General features: G+C 38.1%; 1 long non-coding RNA gene across 1 annotated transcript in view; it reads left to right on the forward strand.

Annotated features, from left to right (window-relative positions):
* Positions 1 to 848: 848 nt before the first annotated feature.
* The window catches only part of LOC131562707 (uncharacterized), a 34,375-nt gene continuing 13,680 nt past the window's right edge, over positions 849 to 21,543 (forward strand). The window contains exon 1 of the long non-coding RNA XR_009275173.1: positions 849 to 883. This is a non-coding gene — a long non-coding RNA (uncharacterized LOC131562707). The remainder of the gene's footprint in view (positions 884 to 21,543) is intronic.

A 21,543-nucleotide genomic window follows, 5' to 3' on the forward strand; every position in this document is an offset into this window, starting at 1 on the left:
GGAAAGTACAAATAGTATTATTTTTATAATTTGCCTCTTCTTAATTCAGTACATTTTCCCATATGATTCTTTTCTGAACAGCAAAATCTAATGAAATGAACTTTAATTGTGTATGTCTAATTTGGCTCTGCAGAAACCTTGCAATGCAGTTGCCAGGTGTTTCTGCTCATGGTCAGCCACTCCTCACTCTGGTATATAATCCTTAGGAGATTAATAAGAAGTTTCTTGAAAGGTATTCCTTTCCTGGGTCCTTGTTTGGGCCTGCTAAAAGACCTCTCACTAATTATCAAAGAGTCATGCAATCCTGCTGATTACAGTGTAAAATGTTACACCTGTGAAATGTTCTGCCAGATAAAAGTCTCCCAAGTATAACTGAATGTATCAGTGTCAAAGTCAGCTTTGTCTATGATGAAGTAAAAAGCTTTGTGTCATGTGCAATATTTCTTTAAGTGTGTCCACAGCTTGCCACTTAAATTAACCACACCCAGCTGTGTGTGCCTACCTCAGCACCTGTGGCCACTTAGGAGCCCTGGAGTTAGGCTTGTCAAGGGTGATAAGGTTCAGCTGTTCTGGGAGTGTTCCCCTCACCCAGGCACTGCACAAAAGGAGCTCAGGGAGTACCTGGGGCTGCTTTTGGCTTGGAGTGAGAGTGCAGCTAACATGGGTGCCTTGGAGGTGAGGAGGGTTGGCAAAGTTTTGTGGTGTAGCTTAGAAGAATATCACAGGTGTGTTTCTCTTAAATGTGGTAAGCTAAAAATATCCATTACTAAGGTGTCTTTCTTTCCTCTTTTAGAGAGGGCAGCAGTTGTGGACTGAGAACCAAGTAACTATTTCCAGAACAAAGGAGACATGTCTTAAAGTACCTGGAAAGCTGTGAGTAAAGGTAAGTCAGAGACCTTTCAAGGTGTCTTCCTATCTAAAAGCCAGTATTACATGTATCGATACTTTAGATTTAGTATTCATTGAGGGGCGTATGTAGTAAATGTCTTAATGTCTTTTGCTTGGAGTATCAGTAACAAGGAGGTCTCCTAGGGAAACAAATTTTATCATTACTGTCTGTGCTTGTCAGAAGGACACAGAGTTGGGGTTTTTTGGTATATTTCTTGTGTTTCTGGCTTATTTTGCTTTGGATCCCTCCCTACTTAGTTCAGAACTCAAAGGATTTTAAAGCTATTAGTTCTCAGTTGTGGTGTGTCCGTTTAACAACATACATTACGGGTGTAAAAAAAAGTTAAAAATACTGTTCTTGAAAAGGAAAAAAGTTTAAAAAATAGTATTGAAAAACAAGCTTACTCTAAGGTCATTCTGATAGTCTTTCAAAAATTAGAGAATCTCTGAAACCTTAAAATTATTTATTATTAATAGAAATAAGCTCTGCAATTGTAAGTCTCAAATAGAACCAGACTTGCTACAGGTTAGCTGAGGGCAGCATATCTGTGTCTGTAGGAGAATGTCCAAAGAAAAGTGAGGGAACAGGGGAAGGGTCTAGAGCATGAGTCTGAATGAGGATCAGCTGAGGGATCTGGAGAAATAGAGGGCGGAAGAGAACCATGGAGCTGTCTACAGCTACCAGAGAGGTGAGATGGAGTTTGGTCTGTTCTCCTCCTTAACAAGTGGTAGAGCAACAGGAAATGGCCTCAGATTGCACCAGGGGAGGTTTAGATTGGGTATTAGGAAACCTTTCCTTTTGGGAAGGGTTGTTAAGCCCTAGAATAGGCTGCCCAGGGATGTGGTGGAGCCCCTATCCCTGGAGGTATTTAAGACATGTGGAACTTTGGGATGTGGTTTAGTGGTGGACTTGGCAGTCCTATGTTAACAGTTAGGCTTGATGATGCTAAGATTTTTTCCAACCTAAATAATTCTATGAATCTAATGAAACCTTCATTATTTGACCATGTAAGTATTATATGGTAATTCACAAAAGTGGTGCTCTTATTCAGTTGATCAAGTTGAAGGGAATTGCTAATGTTATGGCTGTTTATATCATCAAATATCTCTCAGCTGAGTAGGCTGTTCCATGGCTCCTTTCATCAAGACTTAATCTGTGATTTATAACTCACAGTAATGACTCAGATTTCTGGTGGTTTCCCCATTGCATCTGGAGGAAGCATTACTTTAAGGTAAAGCCTTAATTATTTATAGCAGTAGAAAGTCCTAAAAGTGACTTAATTTTTTCCAGCTTAGCATAATACTGCATTTTTCTAATTGCTTCTGTATAGCTTCTCCCTGTACATATTAATGAGGCAAGCTTTTTTGTGAAAAAGAAATTTCACAGAAATTTTGGAAGAAGAAATCAAGTTACAAGTTTGCTCTTGCTAACAGGTTTAGGGCTCTTCTAGTCACAAGAACAAGATTGTACTGATGAGTTTGGCCTTTTTATTTCAAAATGTGTGGAAATTCTCATACAAGCATTGGGGTTTGAATGGCTTCAGTACTTTATTTTTGCACATGAATAAATAAGAGACTGAGAAATGTGAATGCTAAATGAAGCTCAAAATTATAGGGGACAAATTAACGGTATAGCAGAAAAAAAGTGGAAAGGAGATCTCTAACAGCTAATGATTTAGCTGTTATCACAGTTCCTAGTACTTTGCTGGCCTTCAGGGTAACTTTTATGCTTATGTTTTTACACCCAGAGTTGAGAGAGTCTGCTCAGCAGGGGAGGAGAGTCAGGTCTCTTTTGTTCTGGTCCATCACAGCCTCACCTAGGTGTCTAATGGGCTGCCAGTAGCACTGCTGAAACTGTATTTGAGAAAGGCAGAGACACCTACTAGAGCAGGTGTTTTCCCTGTGCCCTGTACACAGCAGAAACCCAAAACCTGTGATAGTTATGCAATGCGTTAAATATGAAGAAGTGCCTTGCCAACTCTGGTGCCTGAGGCATGGGTTTCATTAGGCATACCATCTTCACAGAGTGCCTAGCTTCTAACTGTAAATGCTAGTAATTAAATCATCCAGATTTTTAATGACAGCCTTGAACTTAGTTGCCCTGGATCTTGATCTCATATTGTTTCAGTTTTAGAACAGAAATCCCCTAACCCCATTTGCTCTAGTAATTGCCTTATCAATAGGAGCACTAACCATCTTGGGTGGCCATGCATCTGGCATGTAATATTGTATGAAGACTGTAAAACAGTTAAAAAGATAGAGCTCTTCAGTGCATAGTTGGAATCTGCATAGCCAAGGTATTCAGAAAGTGTGTCACATCTGTAAAATGTCTTTGTCTTCAGTGATCCTCTAGTGCTAGTTGTTTTGGTCTTTTTCTCAAATGCAATGCAGTCACCTTGGATCCTGAAGTCTACGTTACATACTGTGAAAAAGAGCTAAGTCTCAAATAGTTATTAATCAGTCAGAATAAATATTTTATAAAATTTGAGTTGATTTGTCTCCCTACTTCTCTGAAATGATTTATGCATGCAACTAATTTTCAATGGTCCCTGAGCCTCGTGCAGTGTTGCTGTGTGTAATAACTGCCTTGGCCTAGGCAGTGAACTGATGCACAGGCCAGAGGAAAACTTTGTGCATAGCCAATCCTCTCCATTTAAAACAGCAAAAGCCAGCTCAGCTGGAATACATCCACATATATGTGTGTATATAAATAACTGCAAGTATAGCACACACTGTATAAACAGCTGAAGAGAAATCACTGAGCTCCCCCACAGAACCAGAGAGAAGAAAAAATAGGGTACACAAATCTGTGGGGAGTTGAGAAGGGACTGCTTTCTTCAGTTTCCTGGGAGACAATTTGACATAGAAACAGAAGAAACCCTGGCTCCAGCAAAGGAATGGGTTAGTGGGTGCTCTTTGGAGTGCTTGTTCCCACGCATAAGCTTTCACAAGTTTTAGGGCTTATTTAACTGTATGCCACTTCTAAACAGCATCAAGTAGAACTAATTACTTGTTTATATTTATTTATTTTCCAACAATACAGACTTTACTGGCAAACAACTTCTTTCCTCTCAAAACTGACTTTGTAAGAGTGGATTAAAAAAATTACAAAAGTTCATGGTTTTGTTTTTAAGGGGCTTTTTCTAATGTTCTCAGGCCTAAAAGGCAGAATTAAGCTAAAAATGACACACCCAAATATGAAGTTTAGATAAAATTGGATGTTCTAAAAATACTTGAAGTCAGTCTTGCTCCTTTTAACTTAATGGTTGTTACAAGAAATTTTTGTTTGATAACAAACTGAATTCTGAGTCACATCCACTATTAAATTTATATTGCATCAGGTATTTTCATCTTGTCAGTGGGAATTATGTTCTAAGATTTCTATAGTCATCTTAAATTGCCTATGTGTTTTCAATTACTCTGTTATGAAACTTCTCTATAAGTAATTTTTAATGGTTTCATGAGGATGCAGGGTTCTGAGGGTTTGCTCGCTAAATACAAAAGTAAGAATCTTGGTGTTGTAAAAATTATATGGCCCCTTTCGGTATGAAGTTTCAGAAAGGATGCATTAAAAATGAGAGTAAATGCAGAGAACTACAAAATTAATTAGGCTATAAGGACATGCTGTGTATTGAAAGATGTCTACTTGGTTCATTAACTTCTCCAAGTAAAGGTTAAGATGCTACTTAACAGTGGTCAAGTGTCTTTGTAGGGAGAAATTATAGAGCACTCTTTTATTCAGCTGTTAAAGACAGAGGAGTCTAATAGTGAAAAGTGAAGCTATGTAAATTCAGACCAGAGATAAGGCAGTCTCTTATCAGTAAGGGTTATTCGTCACTGGAACAGCTTACCTAGACATGTAATAATTTCACCTCCATTTAGTGTATGAATGAACATCTTTAAGAGATGCTATAACTCAAAAGCAAATTATGGTCTTGAAGCATAAATTATTGGGTGAGGTTCACTGGCCTGTGTTATGCAGGAGACCAGACTGTGTTTCTTAACAGTACTTTTTTGCCTTACACTTTGTGACAAAGTAGCTGCCAGCAGGATTATTAGGAGGTATAAATCCATCTTAAGTGTACATCCCTATTGAGCTTGGTGAGTTTTGTAAGCACACTTTATGGATCAGGCAAAGAAATTATTGTCCACAAGCACTTGACTGGCACTGTGAGTAGGAAAAACTTAGTGTTGTGGATTTTCTAGATGCCTCCTTGTAGTCAATCCCAATCCATTAGAACAGTAATGGTAGGAAAATCTCTGTTATCAGCCTTGTTTGCTTAATTCCACTGAACTATCTAGTGAAATCCTAGTAAGGCTGCTGGCATATTTACAGCTAGCTGCAAAACTATTACAGGCTGATGGAATCTGAAGGACAGCTTGTGATATCAGTAGAAAACACCAGATGTTACAGGCAGGCAAATGTAATAAATTTACTGACATAGTTACAATTGATGGAGTAATAGCCCAAATTCACAGACACTTTAATAATGGTTGATATATAAATATGCTTACTGCAATCAATTGGGTTATTCACATTGTCTAGTTACTTGCAGAAGCCTTGTTTCTTATCCTGCCTAAATAAGTAAGAGATCAGACCTTATATAAGCTTGTACAGGTCTGCTGTATATTTAACACCCTATCTCAGCAGACTCTTAATGCTGGCACAAAGGTCCCTGTACTGATGGTGAACACTTCTGGAATCAGAGCTCGGTTGTAGCTGTATTTTTTTGTAAACAAAGAGGACAAGGGGTACTGCCTCTTGGTGGTAGACCAGCAGCTTTCACCAGCTAAAGATACAGAGGTCTCTTTAGGGAAAGAATTGTTGGCCCTGAGTGTGACTTTTTCCTTAAAAAAGGACCTCAAAGGACACCATGTTCTCTTCAAGGTCAAACTGACATGAGCAAAAAAAGTCTAGATGAGTTACAGGAAAAAAAACTATTGTGCTCTTTGTACAGACTCCCTATAGGAGCATGCCAGGTTTGACATCATGGAATTCAAAACAAAATCTGACTCTTATTAACTGTAATTAAAATATGCTATTTATGTCAGCTAAGTACATATTGCCCTTAAAAGATTATTATCTTGGGATCTGTCAAGGTTGAACTGTCTCTATGGTAAAATCTGAGAACATATTTCAAAACTGACTAGATTCTTATGAAAATCCATTAAATCCTAGTAATTCAACACATCCTTGTTGCCAACTTCCACTGAAAATATATATGTATTTCACTAAAATTATTGTAGCCTACCTGGCAGGAGTCATATGCTCTGGTTTAATTTGTGACTACCTTAGCTGTGTATTTAATAGCTATCTGTAGGACGGTCACACAGAACAGCCTCAGTTCATGTTTTTGTAAAGGTAGATTTGAACTGACTTTTCTGGAAAGCTGGTGTGGGGCCAGCTGTCCCTTCTCAGCTGGGTGATATTAGTGAGTGCTCTGGACCCTGTCAGGGTTTGCTCCTTTTTTTCTGTGGTGTCTGCAAGGCGGAGCCCAGGGCTGGGCAGTAAAGGAGGCAGGAATGGGGTTGCCAGGCCCACTTGTGACTGCTGTTCTCCCTGCTTGCCCCAGTCCTGAGGGCTGGCTGTGAGTCCTTCTGCAGTCCTTCTGACAGTCCTTCTGTCCCCAAGTAGGGACAGGCCTTGGTACCTTGGGCCATGGCTGGGAACAAATAAAGTTAGGAGTGAGGCAGGGCTTTTTTTGATGGCTCAAGGACTTTCCTTGCTGCTGGAGCTCTGCACAGGCTGGATGAGTCCCTGCCAATGCCTGCATTGTGCTCAGCTTGCACTGCTGAGCGGGGAAAGCTTTATCCTATCCTGGACAAACCCAGAAGGGCAGCACCAATACCATGGGTGGGAAGGTGTGGTTGTGTGTGGTAGTTTTTGACCAGTACATTGTGGCTGTGAGAGCCCAAGGGTGTGTTTGAACTGCTCTTGTCTTGACTGTTGTAGGTGTAAGTAGCCTCTAATATGGTTCCCTTTCTTACTTGACTTGGTTTTATAAAAAAGGGTAAAAATTTACTTCTAAATGAATCCTCAGGATAATCTGTATTCTGAAGCTCATATCATTCAAAGCTGAGAACAATTTACATCTATTCAAAGCCAATTCTCAGTGCATTCCTACTATAGTTTTCTTTCACTTCCTTTAAGAACCATTGTGGGAGTTTCTGTAACTAATTTAGAAGCAATAACTGCATTGAAAGATGGTGTTCAAATGTTCTTGAAGTGCTTAGGAATGGGGATCAGTTCCTGCAGCAGTGTTAGAATGTTGGCCAGGGCATTTTTATTGAAAAGCATAGAATATTCCTGGACTGGGCTGCAGTTGGCTCATTTATTCCATGATGGAAAGTGGCCTTTTGAGAATGGAAACCAGAGTTGCAAAAGACAGATTTCCTAATTAGCTCTTTTACTAAACCCTACACTAGGCTACAAGTCATGGCTTGTGGCAGCATTCTAAGGTGTAGTTTGACTTGCTAAAATTGCCTATAGGGACAGTCAGAAAAGTAATTTTACTGTGGATGAGCTCCTTTGTCCTAGGAAGGAAATTATCAGTAAGTCAGAACAATGTCCAGGTGGCTGTGTGCTCTTAAAATACTCTCATGGCACCCTTAAAGTTTTCATTGACAACATCTTTAATAGTGCAGTTTCTCTCCTACTTCCTTTTTAAATCCTGGTAAAGCATTGCAAAAATTTTAACAACTCAAAGGATTGAAATTGTGTTTGAAAAGCTGGCTAATGTGGGTTTGATATTATTTCACGTAACCAAAGTAGTTACCTGCACATAGTGGCAAGTGCTCAGAAACACAAACCAGACTGAGGCAAACAAAGCATTGCTGTGGAATTTGATGGAAATAGAACATTTGGAATAAGTGTGCTCTTTCTAGACCAAGCAATTATTCAGCTTTTTTTTTCTAATAACTTTTTTATTAAACTCATTCTTATAGATGGAAAAAAAATCTGTGTGTAATGTACAATAGTTCTCAGAAGATATTCTATCCCAAGTGTGTTTAATAATGCTGATTGTTGCATTACACATTTGGAGGACAAATGACTCCGTGCAGTGAGTTTCTACAACATCCAGTGCAGCCATACAGGGCAGGTTTGCAATGTTAGAGTGAATGAAGGTGCAAAGCATTATTAAAGAAAAAATAACATCAGAAATAACTAATGATGATTAGTTATTAAAGAAGAAATTGTGCTTAGTGGGTATATGATCCTATTGGTGCCATAAGTCTGTTCACAGTCACTTCCTTACCTGCTTTCTGGAGAGATGGGGGGAGAGGAACAGTTAGATTTTCCTCTTCCCACATGGCTGTCAAGCAGATAATTATATTACCTTTTGTTACTGTCATCATTCTGTTATAATGGGGATCAGTGCCCACTTTAAAGAAAAAAATCTAAATTCATGAGTTTGCTTAGCATCTTAAAAGACCTAATTCATGGGTTATTTTAGCATCTGACAAAATGAGGATTGAAGTGAAAAGAAAGGCAATCCTTCTAGTTGAAGAAACAATTTCTAGAAACACAGCCTTGCAGTCACTGAAGCCAAGGGCAGCATGTTAGTTTTATCTCTGCAGAAGGAGAATGAGGCAGCTGGTTTTTGACAGAGAAGGATAGGGGGTTTTATTATTATGTAGAAATTTGGTGAGAATTAGATGAAGTTTTAAGCTGTCACTTTAAAAATATAATTATAATAACACAGTTCTTTAGATGAATTGAGAGTTGAACAGGTATACACTATGAACTGAAAAAAATTGTCATTGAAAATTCTGAAAAGGTGAAGGGGTAAACTTTTGACTCTTTGGGATGGGATGTAAATATTGTCTGAAAACCAAGAACCATTTCTTTCCCCCACTCCAGCTGATCATTCTTATAATCTGGTGGCCACAGAGGAGGTAACCCTTACCCTGTGACACATAAAAGATCAATAGAGCAAAGTGACTATTTTATGGAATTTGTGCTTGCAATTGGCTGCAATTCCCTGATCCTGCTTTATGGATAAGCTACGTGCACAATCCTATACTGTTAAATCTTTTTTTTTTTTTGGAAGAAAAATACTCTTTACCTACTGACTTGTATCTATGGGTTTACTTTTTTTTTCTTGTCTAGAATTCAAGTTAACTTTGACCACCCAACATCCATAGTGAGTGGTATCAGATCTAGTGCAGAATTCTTCTTTGAGACACCCTTCTCTCCTGACAGAGAGCAGCTGACAGCTGCTCTCTGGATATGATTTTCAAACCATTTCAAAATCCTTACTAAAGTCAGGGCATGACATCTACTGCTTCTCCTCTGCCCACAGCACCTGTTATCTGAAAGAAATAATGTCAAATCAACCCATTCCCTTCTGTTACATTGTAACGTCCATTGTGGACGTGTCAAATGTCATGTTATCATCTAAGTATTTCTAAGGAGTCCAAGTATTTTTCTGCATGTTGAAGTTAAGCCATCTGGGATATTTTCTTTCAGCATCCTGTCTCTGCTAAAACATCTGTTGATATAAGTGAGTACAGCTGCAATAGCATTCATGTTACAAGGTATCTACAAGTTTCACAGCCAACTATGGGAATCTTTAGACACAGTGATGGATGGTTGTGACAGCAGCAGTAACTCACTGTGACTGACTCATTCTCAAGTCCTTACAGCCACTTCATGTCTAAAACTTACTGCAAGGGCCTGAACTTACAGGCTCTGAGATTCAACCTTGCTCTGAAGCAGCAGGTGCTTGCTATAACTAGGTGTGGAACAAAGCCTAAGCAAAAGCTTGGTGCTGGTAGAACATGGTAGGCTTTGCTGAAAGCCTACTGTAAGTTTTTAATTGCATATATAAATCATCTGAACTAAGAAATGTTTCTTTAAGACTATATTCTCCCTTAACCTCTGGTTTAGTGTGTGAAAACTTAAAATACTCTGTTTTCTGAATTAATTATTGTCAACTTCTAAAATAAATGGTAAAACAATGGCAAAGTTGCCTCTCATGTTAAAGTAAAAATACTTTCCTATTAAGATTCAAAATTCTGTGTTTCATTAAATAGCAGCTGTATCTTATGTTATATACAGGCAAGCCAACTCCATGCTTGCCTAAAAGATTTCCATCTTTTGTTTATATAGAGGTGCTAGAAATGCCTGGAAATATATTACAAAGCTGTGAGAGGAGGGGAATTTAATAATACCATCTATATGCTATAATACTTGTCAAATAAGTATTGTATCAGATAAGGTTTCTAACCAATTTAATCTATAGCTCATGTGATCTGGCTTCCTAATTGAAGTGATATTTAAGATTGCACCAATTTGTGAGTAGAACTGGATTCTGTTCAACTGTCAGGAGTAGTGTGTTAAAATAACCTGCTTCATACTAATTTTTAAAACACAATATCTGGGTAATTTAAAATTCAGTGAAGGTGCTGTTAGTTATACACACTTGTCTGTTAAAATCTAAGCCTCAGTAAAATGGCTTAGATCATTTAAGAAAAATGAACAGTTATAGTAAAAAAATACTGAAAATATGATAGGCTGTGGGTGAATAGCTAGAGCCAATTCCAGCTCTTGGATATGCTTGTGACTTCCGATCATGCACATTAGGGAGCAGAATTTGGGCCAAACTGTAAGTATTTAACTAGAAAGTTGGATATAGAGAGGTATGAAAACAATAAAAGAACAGCTGGCAAACATATTCTGTAAAACAGATTGAAAATTAATTTAAAGACAATACACTTAAAGAAAAAAACCTTAATTCTTGCATTCATTTTTTGAGTCTGCTTTTAAAGGAAATTTGAACACAGGGGAAAAATTAAATACCATTAAACACTTTGAGAAGGAGGGTGATGTCATGTTCCAATTCATCTACATCAGTATAGCTGGTTCAAATATCAGGCTTCCAGCTCATAAAGTACACTGTGAGAATAGGCCCACAGGAGAGGAAGCAGTTGAGAAGAAACTGGAAATGGAAAGCAAAAGTCTGATATGTAAATTGCTTGTACAGGTGACTTACTATAATAGAAGGCATTTGTTGCTTAGCAGCAAAAACTATAAAAAACAGTAGCATTCTTACAAATTGTTATAAAACTTGAGGGTAGGATGAAAAAGATTGGTCAGCTGACAATGATTGCAGGAGAGGTCAATTATTCTGAAATCATTAAAAAATGAAGAGCCCAGAAGTGAAAAATATTGAGAAGATAGCCTATTTTTGTTAATCAATGAAGCTACATAAATAATATACTTTCAGTCACTTTCATGGAGGATGTAGCAGTCAGGACTTCAGGACAAAATCAGACAGTGTTACTCTTGATTGGATTCCTTGTATTCAAAACCCCTGTGAAAATCAGTGTTTTGATCAGTTATGTTTTGGTTGTTCTCTCTATTCCTTAATGAAGGGGACATAGATTAACAGAGCAATGCAATGGCATTTTCTGTTTAGGTTCATTACACTTCTCATTGTGCTTTCACATCTTTTTGCCTTCATGAGTGCTGCTGAGCATCAAGATGCACTTTCCACATAACTATTTATATAGAATCCAATGTATTTTTCATGTTATATCTAATTAAGCAACAATGAATTAGGGTTATTTTCCTTGCATATACAATCCTACTTTGAATTTTTCTTACTGCTTTCTTGCTTATGTGATATAATGAAATTGTATACATTTCTCAGTCAGTTTGATACCTCCACTTTTATTATGTAACTTTCCTTACTCTTGAATATTTCAGTTTCTGAGAGGATTTTGCATAGATCCTCTAGCAGTTGTTTCTTTTAGAGCCCTTAATGCTTCTTGCAGTTTCAAGAATACCATTAGATGAGGCCTTGATCTCTCAGTGACTCTTAGACTTGAGCAGTGTAATAACCCCTTTAAAAAACACCCTCAACTCTTGCACATGACATTAGTATGTAAACTAATTTTGTTCCTTATTGTTGTTTCAACCACTTGGACATGTAACAAAGATTAAATCTCCTGTTCTAAATATTTCTGGGTCCTTTTTGGAACATTCATGAAAACTGATGTCCTACTACTTGTTTTGGCTGTAGTGTGGATTTAGGTAACAGGTGAGGAAAAACAGGTTGGTGTCATATCATTGATGCTACTTAAACATTAAATCTTGCCTCAGTAATTCAGCAAAAAGGAATCTACCCTTCTGTGTTTTACAACATAACTAAGAGTCTTGAGGACTTCCATCTTTCTTACCTAACTTTTGTTGCCCCCCCCCCCTCTTCAGCTGTGGGCTTTGCTACAGCTTTGGCACACTAACTCTTGTCTAAGGTGAGGGGGAGCACTTTAAAAACACCTCTTACCCAAGCCACACAGGAGAACATTGTCTGTCTGAGAACCAATACCCTGTGCAGACAAAGGGACAAGCAGTGCATCAGCAGGCCTTGGTGTTCAGAGTGGCAACTAGAAGGAAGGAACATGGAGTCTAGTGATGACTCTATTTGTATAGGAATGATTGTTTCTATTAATCTCCTGAATATGAGTTGTCATGCTTTGACAGCATGTGTAATTACAGTTTCTTACATATAGAACTAAAAAATTATATGATAGGTTTTTTGTTACTGTTAGGAACAGTTTCTCTTTTCCTTGGATTTTTTAGCAGTTTCCCATTCAACATGTTCAACTTCACCCTTAAGTAACTCTTCCTTTGGCTTGCTAAGAGATAGCTCTGCTTTATTTCTTTCATGGCATAAGTTTGCTAATGTTGAAGTCTAACAGGCAAACTCAGATGTTGTGTCAAAGCACTGTAAAAAGGCTCGCTAAAATGATCATGGCATTTTAAGTGTTAAATGTCCAGCAGCAAAATAATATTTCCACTGTGATCACTTGGAATTTGTGATTTTGCTCCTAGGAAGTGAATTTGCAGCAGATGGAGCTCTGTTTGTTTCTTACCTCCATGAAGACTGAAATTAGAAAGTTATCACCTTTATCAAGGTCTAATATCTTTACTTTGTCTGCCAGCATATACATCTGCATTGTATTACCCACTGTCAGTTTTCCATGGTTTCTGCACACAGCTTAAGCAGTTAAATTAATTGGCAAGTAATCAAAGTCTTACCCATGTTAATGTTTTCTTGTAACTATCTTATCTTATTTAGTAGTGAAACAAGAAATCTAACGGCTAATCATCTTGATTTGTGAAGGTGAAAACATAGCAGTATCTGCTTTTAATCCTAGATTTTGCAATGGGAAAAACTTTATTTGAGCTGTGGCTTTAGGCAGGGGAAGATACCTCCCTAACAAAGCTGTAGTCAATGCAATTGAACTCGAGGGAAAATAGTTGCATTTGCGAGTGGGTGATGGCTCTTTGCTGCCAGGCTGCACAGCATTGCTGCAGGGCTGGGTGCAGACACCAACTGCTGGCATTTGTGGCCCAAAAACACCCTTCCTTTCCTTGTTGCGCTCTTTTCTGATCCACAAGCACTTGGCAGCAGGTCAGAGGCTGGTGGCACACAGTCCCCTGACCACTAGTAAGGTGTGATGCAGCAAGCAGCTTTGCCAAAGGACTGAGCCAGGACAGTGCCCTGGCATGTGCTCTCTCCTTATGAAAGTTTGTGCAGAGCATGGAATGAGGTGAAAGAACCCAGCTCTGGGTTTGGGATATGCCTCTACCCCAGCTGAATTCTCTCCTCTCAGGATGATCTGTGCACTGTAAAAAGCAAAAGTCATAGTACTGAATGCCTAATCAATGTCCATGATAGAGTGGACTCTTGGTTAGGTTTTATTACATCTGATTAAGCAAATAAAAATATCTATAGCTGCTCTGTATTTTCCTGCTAATTTAATCCTGTTGGAAGGAATGTTTATGAGCCAGGAGACTTTTTGTATGTTGCTTTAAGGATGTAAGTTGATCTACTTGAATTTGGCCATCAAAATGGCTGCAAGTGACTTTAGGTTAAGAACAAGAATGCTTATTGAAGAGCAGAGCTGTGACATGCATACAGCTCTTCTTGAAGTGATTCTGACTTGCTTAAGAAACACAGACATGGTTGATTCATCCTTTCATAAAAGCTGAAAAACACCAGTTTCTTTGTGTTAACTTTGATAGTCCATCTCTAAATGGAAACTGATGCTGTCTGTAACGTGGATTTTTCTGCAGCCTCAGTGGACCAGGTCCTTCAGCAAGATACTTAGCCTAGTAACCAGGACTAGATTTACTCTTATCTGTGCAGCTTTGCAAATGTTAGTGAGGAATGTTTGCAGTAGCTCTTGTTGCCTGGTACTAGTGATGCTGCTCACTTCACAGGTCTGGAGTATTCCGGAACAGGCGCTATAAAATACAAAGTACATAAAAGAGTCCCTAAACAAGTACATTAAAAAATCTCCCTAGAAGAGATGAAAATAATGGAAGGATTCATTAAAAGATGTGATTAGCTTTAATAGTTAAAAGACAGTATGATGTCTTCAACATATAAGATACCAGCTGAAGCCTGCCTTGTAAAGTTGATGTGTTGGTACTTGGGAACTAAATGATTTTCAATAAAGCCAACTCAAACTTTTTTAATCTCAGCTGAGGTCTATTATTGAGCATTCAACTGGAAAGAAGGCACACAGCCCTTCTCTTCTCCTTCCATTCTCCAACTCTAAAGGATTAAAGTAATATCTCCTATGATAGCAAGTGTAGAGAAAGCATTTTCCTGGCTGGCCCCTCTCGGGGTCCCAAGGGAAAGCATGCTCTTTGCAGGAATAAGACACTTCCCTTCTGGCAGTCCCCCCCTGCCTCTCTTTTGACCACTTAAGCCTCTATGAGCCATACTTGGTCCCTTAATGAATTCAAAGGTAAAGTCTAAGCTTATCAGGCATAACATTTCCTCTAATGTACTTGAAAATGCCTATCTTCATGTACTGCAGTCAGCATCCCTACTCTTGCTTTATACTTGTGCAGCTGAGACAATTGTGCATTTTCCTCTTTTGGTGTTGTTTTATGTAAGTGAAAGTTCCTGTCTGAGATGCTGAGAAAACCAAAGAGGTCCTTACTATGAAGATTTTTAAATAACTACATTACAACAAAGTACACTCTGGGTTTTTTTAATCAAACATGTTTTACAAATAACTTGAAAAGGTATTTTGGAAAACCCCTGAACTAATACCTCATCAGCACCAAAATTTTCAGTTGCATAGTCCATTTTGTTTGGGCCATGTTACAGCCATTTAACTATCAAGCAATCTAGGTTTAAAAATTAGTTCCAGTTTCAGCCCATGCTTACTTATAACTCTGTCAGCAGCTGCTTGTAAATCAGGCAAGACTGAAGTGAATTTTGGTGCTAAGATGAAAACACTCCCTTTAAATAGAAAAATTAACCTCTGTCAGCAGAGTTATAACTTCTAAAGCCATTCTATTTTGGGGAAAATATTTTGGAGCATTGTCTTCTTGAGACTTATAAATCAGTGCTTAATATATACTCTATGTAATAAATATTTGAGCTGAATAATGTTTTATTTTAGTTCTTAAGCTAACTGTCTAATTTCTAAGGTTTAGTAGAACCAATTAATCAGGAAGAGTATAGGAAGATGAATGGCCATGCTGAAGGTGAACACTGCCATTCAAACAGAAATTGCTTACATGCACAGAGGTGTAAGATACTCCTTCATACTCCTTCATTGTTTATATATCCATAACGTTACTCCCCTGCTTTTCCAAATGAAGTCTCTAGCTCTTTGTAGACAGCATTTACAAGTTAAAAGCAGCAATGATTGCTTTGAAAGTAGCACTTGGCATATGAAAACTGTCTGCTAGGTCTGCTCTTAAATGTTACAAGCTCTCAGGGCAGCCCCCACAGGAAATAGTACAAGGCTAAGAGAGTGAACAAGCTGCCCTAGAGTACCTGAGCAGAAAATATACGCTGGTAAAATGTTAACCGTCTTTATAATGGCTGTATTTAGCACTGTTTAGTTTTTTCCCTTCTGATGACAAGTGAAAGATTTTATTTCAGTCTGGATTGCACTCTTACACATATTTTGGTTTTCCTGGATGATATTTGGCTCTTTAACTTACAAACAGTTGCCTGATTGAAGATGCATTTTCTACTAAAATCCCTCAAATTTTCTGGGGGCACACCCCAAACATGAGTGGAAGTAGAGTTTCATAAATAAAATAACTGTTATTCTATCTAGAATTTACAAATTCATTTTACCTGTTCTGCTATGTGCCAGTAAAACATTCTGCTATGTGCCAGTAAAACAAAAATATAGTCTGGAGTGATGCAAAAGATTTTGTGCCCACTTGTGCAAGCCAACCAGTTAATCACTATTAGTTGTGCAAGAACAAATCCGATGTGCTTCAACAGGAAAAGCAGAGCTCGGTTTTGTGTTCTTCAGTGAAGACAGCCTAGACCTACCATGATTGAAGCCCAAAGCAAGAGGTTTTTTATTCATTGTTTTGTTGGGGTTTTGGTTTTCATATTTTTAATTGGAGTAATGCAAATTCAAAGCCCCAGAATTATGGCCGTGTTTCTATGTAAAATGCTTCTGTGGCAAAGGTCTGAAAACTAATTAAAAAAAAAACACTCGTGAATAAAGTAAAAAGGCATCTTGCAACCACAATTTATACATTGCCAAATTGTCCCTGTGCGCATGATGCAAAAATTACATGTGAAATCATTGAGGGGAGCTTAGAGCCTTCTGTGTTCACAAACAGTTAACAGTGTGCAATGCAGTTCTAGGGCCAACTTTACCTTTGAGTCTTAAACATATTGTCATACATCACACATTTATACATGTGAGAACAGAGCTCTTGATCCTGCCAAGGACAGAGAGCTCCAGTTGTGAGCAAGGAGCTGTAGTTACAGCACACAAGTCCTATGGTTCATGCAAGAAGCAGGGCAGAGCTAAGACCACACTGATACCTGGCCTCTGAGTGTGGGACAGGGGGAGGTACTGGAGCAGTTCCAGAAATATACTGTCACCTCCTTCCTGCAAAGTCCTACTTCATGGCTGAGTGACAAAGGGAAAAAATTGTTCTTGGTCAATGAATATGAACTGTTCAGAGCCTATCTTGAGCTGATTTTTAGAATAAGCCTTTTTCCTACACAAGCATCTCCAACACCACAGTTTCACAGAGGTAGCCCAGGGCTGTGTAACCGCAGTGTCACTTTGTCTTGGGTGGTGGAGCAAAATCCAGCTTTGTTTTGTGCCACACCTCCTGTCAGCTCGTTATGCTCCCCTGGGGCAGGGCGTGGTCTGTGGTAATATTAAACCAGGCAAGAGAGTAAAAAGAAAAAGAGTAAGCGTTTTTTAAGGAGAGCTGCTCTTCCCAATCTGCGGCCCTGGAGTGCTCCACTAAAACCTTGTGCAAAGTTTTTAATGACACTGGTTTTTTCTAATGGGTACAGTGAATTCTTCAAATGGCGTTCCTGATTGCTGTCACGTACTCTTGTAACAAAGCAAGCAACCACCACAATTACTAAGCACTCCAGACAACGGCAATCTGATATTAAAATAAGAGTGCAAAATAGCTGGACTTTGCAGAGTATTCAGGTATGTGCATAAATCCATGAGATTTGATTTTGCAAAGGTCTTGTCTTGTTCAGATGATGTTTTTGGCATATGAATCCTGATTGTTGCATAAGGCCACAAGGGTCCACTCTGGCCATCTAGAGTAGCCTCTGACATACAGCATGACACAACATCACAGAAATCACTGCAACTGCTCTTGCCTGTGGTGGAGGCTGCATGTTTATTTTAGAGTAAGAGGTGGTGTGGAACTCTGGCCCTGCTGAAATCTTTAGAAATAACCTAACAGCCCCAGCCTTTAGAAAGGAAGAGCTTTTTCAGCTCTGTATTGTGTTAAGAAACACGATAAAAGTCAGACATAGAAGACTCTCAGTTCTTTGAAACTTTAATCTTCCAGTGTCATGTGTGGGATCTACATGGTCGCATCATCTATGTAATGGTTCCTGCAATAATTTCCCTGTAGAATTTTTTTTTCCAGTAGAAAAAAATCAAGTTGTGTTTTTATAACCTTAGTTTGGAGCCCTTGACTGTTAAATACTTTTACTGAGGACAAGGGTTTGGAAGCAACTGATCAAGCTGTCTTGCTATGCTTGGACCATCCACCTGGAAATTTGGGTGCCGAGACATTGTTCAAGAGAGCTGAACGTTTTCTTATGCTTTCTTACAACTATCAATAATTTCTATATGATACAAAACTCTATATACACACAAAGCCAAGTATTTTATAATAATTGTACTCTATGCTTATGTGGTTTATAACTACTTACTATAATTTAAAAAGTATATAATCACATTCTTCATAACAAGTAGGCATGAAGAACTATCAGGGTATAAGGGAAAAAAGTTAAATAATGTAAGAATCTTGGTTGTTGTACTAATTTAAGATCTGGAATTCATTTAAACTCCAAGTTGGCTACAGTGTACTTGTGAATCCTTGTTGGTGTATTATGATAAGGGACCCTGAGTATCCCCTCTGAACCCATGAGCACTGCAAGCCTCCTTGATCAGCTATTGCTGTGCTGTTAAAATATTTCAGCTACAAGGTTGAAAATCCTTCTTGTGGGAATCTTGTGTCTTGCTACATCTGTCATATGACCCAGATCTTTTCTGTTTCACTGTTATCCTTCCTCACAGTGAACATGGAGAGTGTTTAGGACTGGCAGTTGCAATCAATATAAATTGTCTCTGGAAGGCTGAGAAACAGTGATGCTCTGTTGGTAGCATTTTAACTTGTTACAGAACTTTCCCTAATAACCCTGGTTGATCATGTTGTGATATCAGCAACTTCTCACTTAAGATTATTAGAATTACATGGCTTAAATTACTATATATATATATATATGTGTTGTAATCACAATTTTTCTTCCCAGAGTAAGATTAAAATCTAGCTTCAAGTCTTTAATGACAAACTCTGCTCATAATATATTTTCTATATCCTTTTTTCTTGCTTCTTCTGGCATCTGGCAGGAAATAGCTGTTCCATTTTTGAAAGTAATATTGTTCTCAAATACTGGATTACTTTATACAATCCAGTAAGAAAACTGCTTGCTTCACAATAATAGAAGACACCTTTATAGATATTAAGGATATAACTCTGCTTGAGACTAGCAACTGCTTAATGTTTGTCAGAAGTAGAGCACTGGATCGTAGAAGAAATAAGGGAAAACTGCCTTTAGATTTAAAAGTGAATCCTTAAAGAGGAAAGACATCTCGAAGCAACTGGAGATAAAACAAAAATCTTCAGACTGTAATGCAGTAAAGACTTCAAAGCTGTATATGTGCAGGTGTGCACACTCAAATACATATGTGCATGTACGTTGATTTACGTATAAATTTACCTGAAGTCAGTGGAAGTTGTCAACATGAGGAAGTATCTTCAAGAAACTGTGTCATAGTACAAAACAATCAGAATTTTTTAATGTTACTGAAGAATTTAATTGTTTTATCTGGGCTCACTCATTCAGAGATATTTCTTATATTTATTGGATTAGGCACACTAACAAAGATTCATTCTCAATATGCAAGTGTCCTAAAACTATAGTATAGCCTGAAAAAACCCACCAATTCTGACATAAAGAAATTACTCTGAAAACACTCCTATCACATGTACAATCCAGAATAAATTATCCATTTGTCTAAAAAATACCATCTCCTTTATTCAGAAAAATGTGTGTGGCATAATTTTTCAGTGTAAAATAGGCTTTTTAGTGATTTATTAGTATCTATGAATTTAAATGAACACTTTTAGAATACTCTTTTTCTAATAAAATCACAAGTATAGCCCAGAAGAGGCCATTTGCATGAACACAGATTATGGACTCTTAGAGTGTGAGTGATGCACAGCAGAAAATTAAGTAAAAGTCACAGACCTTTCTGCTTTAGGGTAGTCATAATTCATCTGGGTCTTACACAATTCTAGTCTATCAAAAAAATAATAGATTTAAATTTTCCTTGGTACTGAATTCCTAAGTTACATGGGATTTTTAACCATGGTGAGTTTGGCCCAAGGAGACAAAAAGAAGCCCCGTAGTTATCTCAGCCTAAAAGAAAACTGCAGAAAACCTACAGTCATGGCTATAATCTGGCAAGTCTTCCCCTAGGAATATGTCTTTATCACTGGAATACAGCTGAAGCTGGCTGCTGTGTTTATCTAAAAAATATCCATAAGACAGTATTTAAGAAAGAAATTCTTCTTGACTTATCATGGAAAATCCCTGAGATGCAAATATGAGAATGATTTAATGTAATGGATTGTGACTACACAAGAATCAGAGAGGAGATAAAGGCAGGATCATTCAGCTTTTGCAGTACCCTGCTCATCAAGGTGTTCTTTCAAATCACTTTCCTCTTATTTCTGCAGGTAGGATATTTGAGAGTCTGGTGGTGTCATGGAAGGAATGGTGTTTGATCACTGCTTACTCTTGTTACCTCTGCTCATTGTGCAGCCACTGGCATTCTCTATCTTCTGATGAAATAAAAACCACACAAAAAGAACTCCAACCTGGAATTACCTTAATCCTGAATCTTGAGCTTAGACTCTCAAAAAAGCAACAAAATTGAGCTGCTCCAGGGGTTGCAGGACTAAAGTCCGGTGTTCTATATTTGTCTTCTGTGTGAATTATCTTATCTGAGATGGAAAGATTTGTGAGCTGTTTTGTCACATGGCCTTTCCTGAGCACTGAGAGGGTCTTTCTCTGCCACCCATTTTCTTATTCTCATTGAATTCATAGAAACTTGATGTTTTTGGACTGTCTCTTGAAATTTTCCAGTAGGTACAAAGTTACTGGGGTAGACTGATATGCTTTATACACAAAACAAGATTGCATAAAGTTCATTCTCATAGGAAAACAAAATAAAAAAACTGCAGTCCTAACAATCCCTCTAAAGCAAGGCCCTGGCTTGCTGCAGTCTAGTGGCAGTCTTCTCACTTGATTTCAGTGGGATTCATGTTTGGTTGCAGAACTTTATACCTAGTCGGAGCAGTACTGTGCTGTGGAATTGATAGATGTGGAACACATTTAATAACATGACACAAGCTGGCTCAATGCTTAATTGAGTTCTTATGTGAAATCAGTGGTTTTCCTTTTCTTATACCCACAAAGACAGTATTAATGATGTGCAGTCAGACCCTGATTTTTTTTTTTTTACTCCTGTCTCACAATGTGGACCACAATGTACAGCACAAGTGAGAACCTCTTGGACTAAGGTGACCTGGGTTTAGATGTACTTTGTGACGGTTCAGAACAAGTTTTTCACGTGTACAATGTTAAATATGAGTCTGTGTTGCATATTTACCTATACTGTGGCTTGGAAATTAAAAATATTGGAAGTCAGCAAGAGGCTTGATTTAGGTCTCTTGAACAAAGGAAAACACCAAGTGCAGTTTGAAACATTTGAGTGTTAAGGATGGGGATCATAGAGAAGGTGTAGTGAAGGACCTCAGACAGAGCTGCAGCTTTCAGGAATAGTTGTGTGGAGCCCAGCAGGCTACTCTGCATAGGTGGCTGGCATCAGATGCTTGTAGACAGGCAAATAAGCCAGGAACCACTCATGATTCATACTTTTGTATACAGAGGTCTCAAGATTATATTTGCAGCTCTCCTCACTCCCTTTGCTCATAGCCAATTCAAGAGTAAAGGAAAGAACTTGGAACATAAAAGAGGAGTACAAAGGCAACCTAGTGATATATTATTTTCATTTAGAAATCATAGCCCT

This window comes from Ammospiza caudacuta, chromosome 11, assembly GCF_027887145.1.
Source record: "Ammospiza caudacuta isolate bAmmCau1 chromosome 11, bAmmCau1.pri, whole genome shotgun sequence".
NCBI lineage: Eukaryota > Metazoa > Chordata > Aves > Passeriformes > Passerellidae > Ammospiza > Ammospiza caudacuta.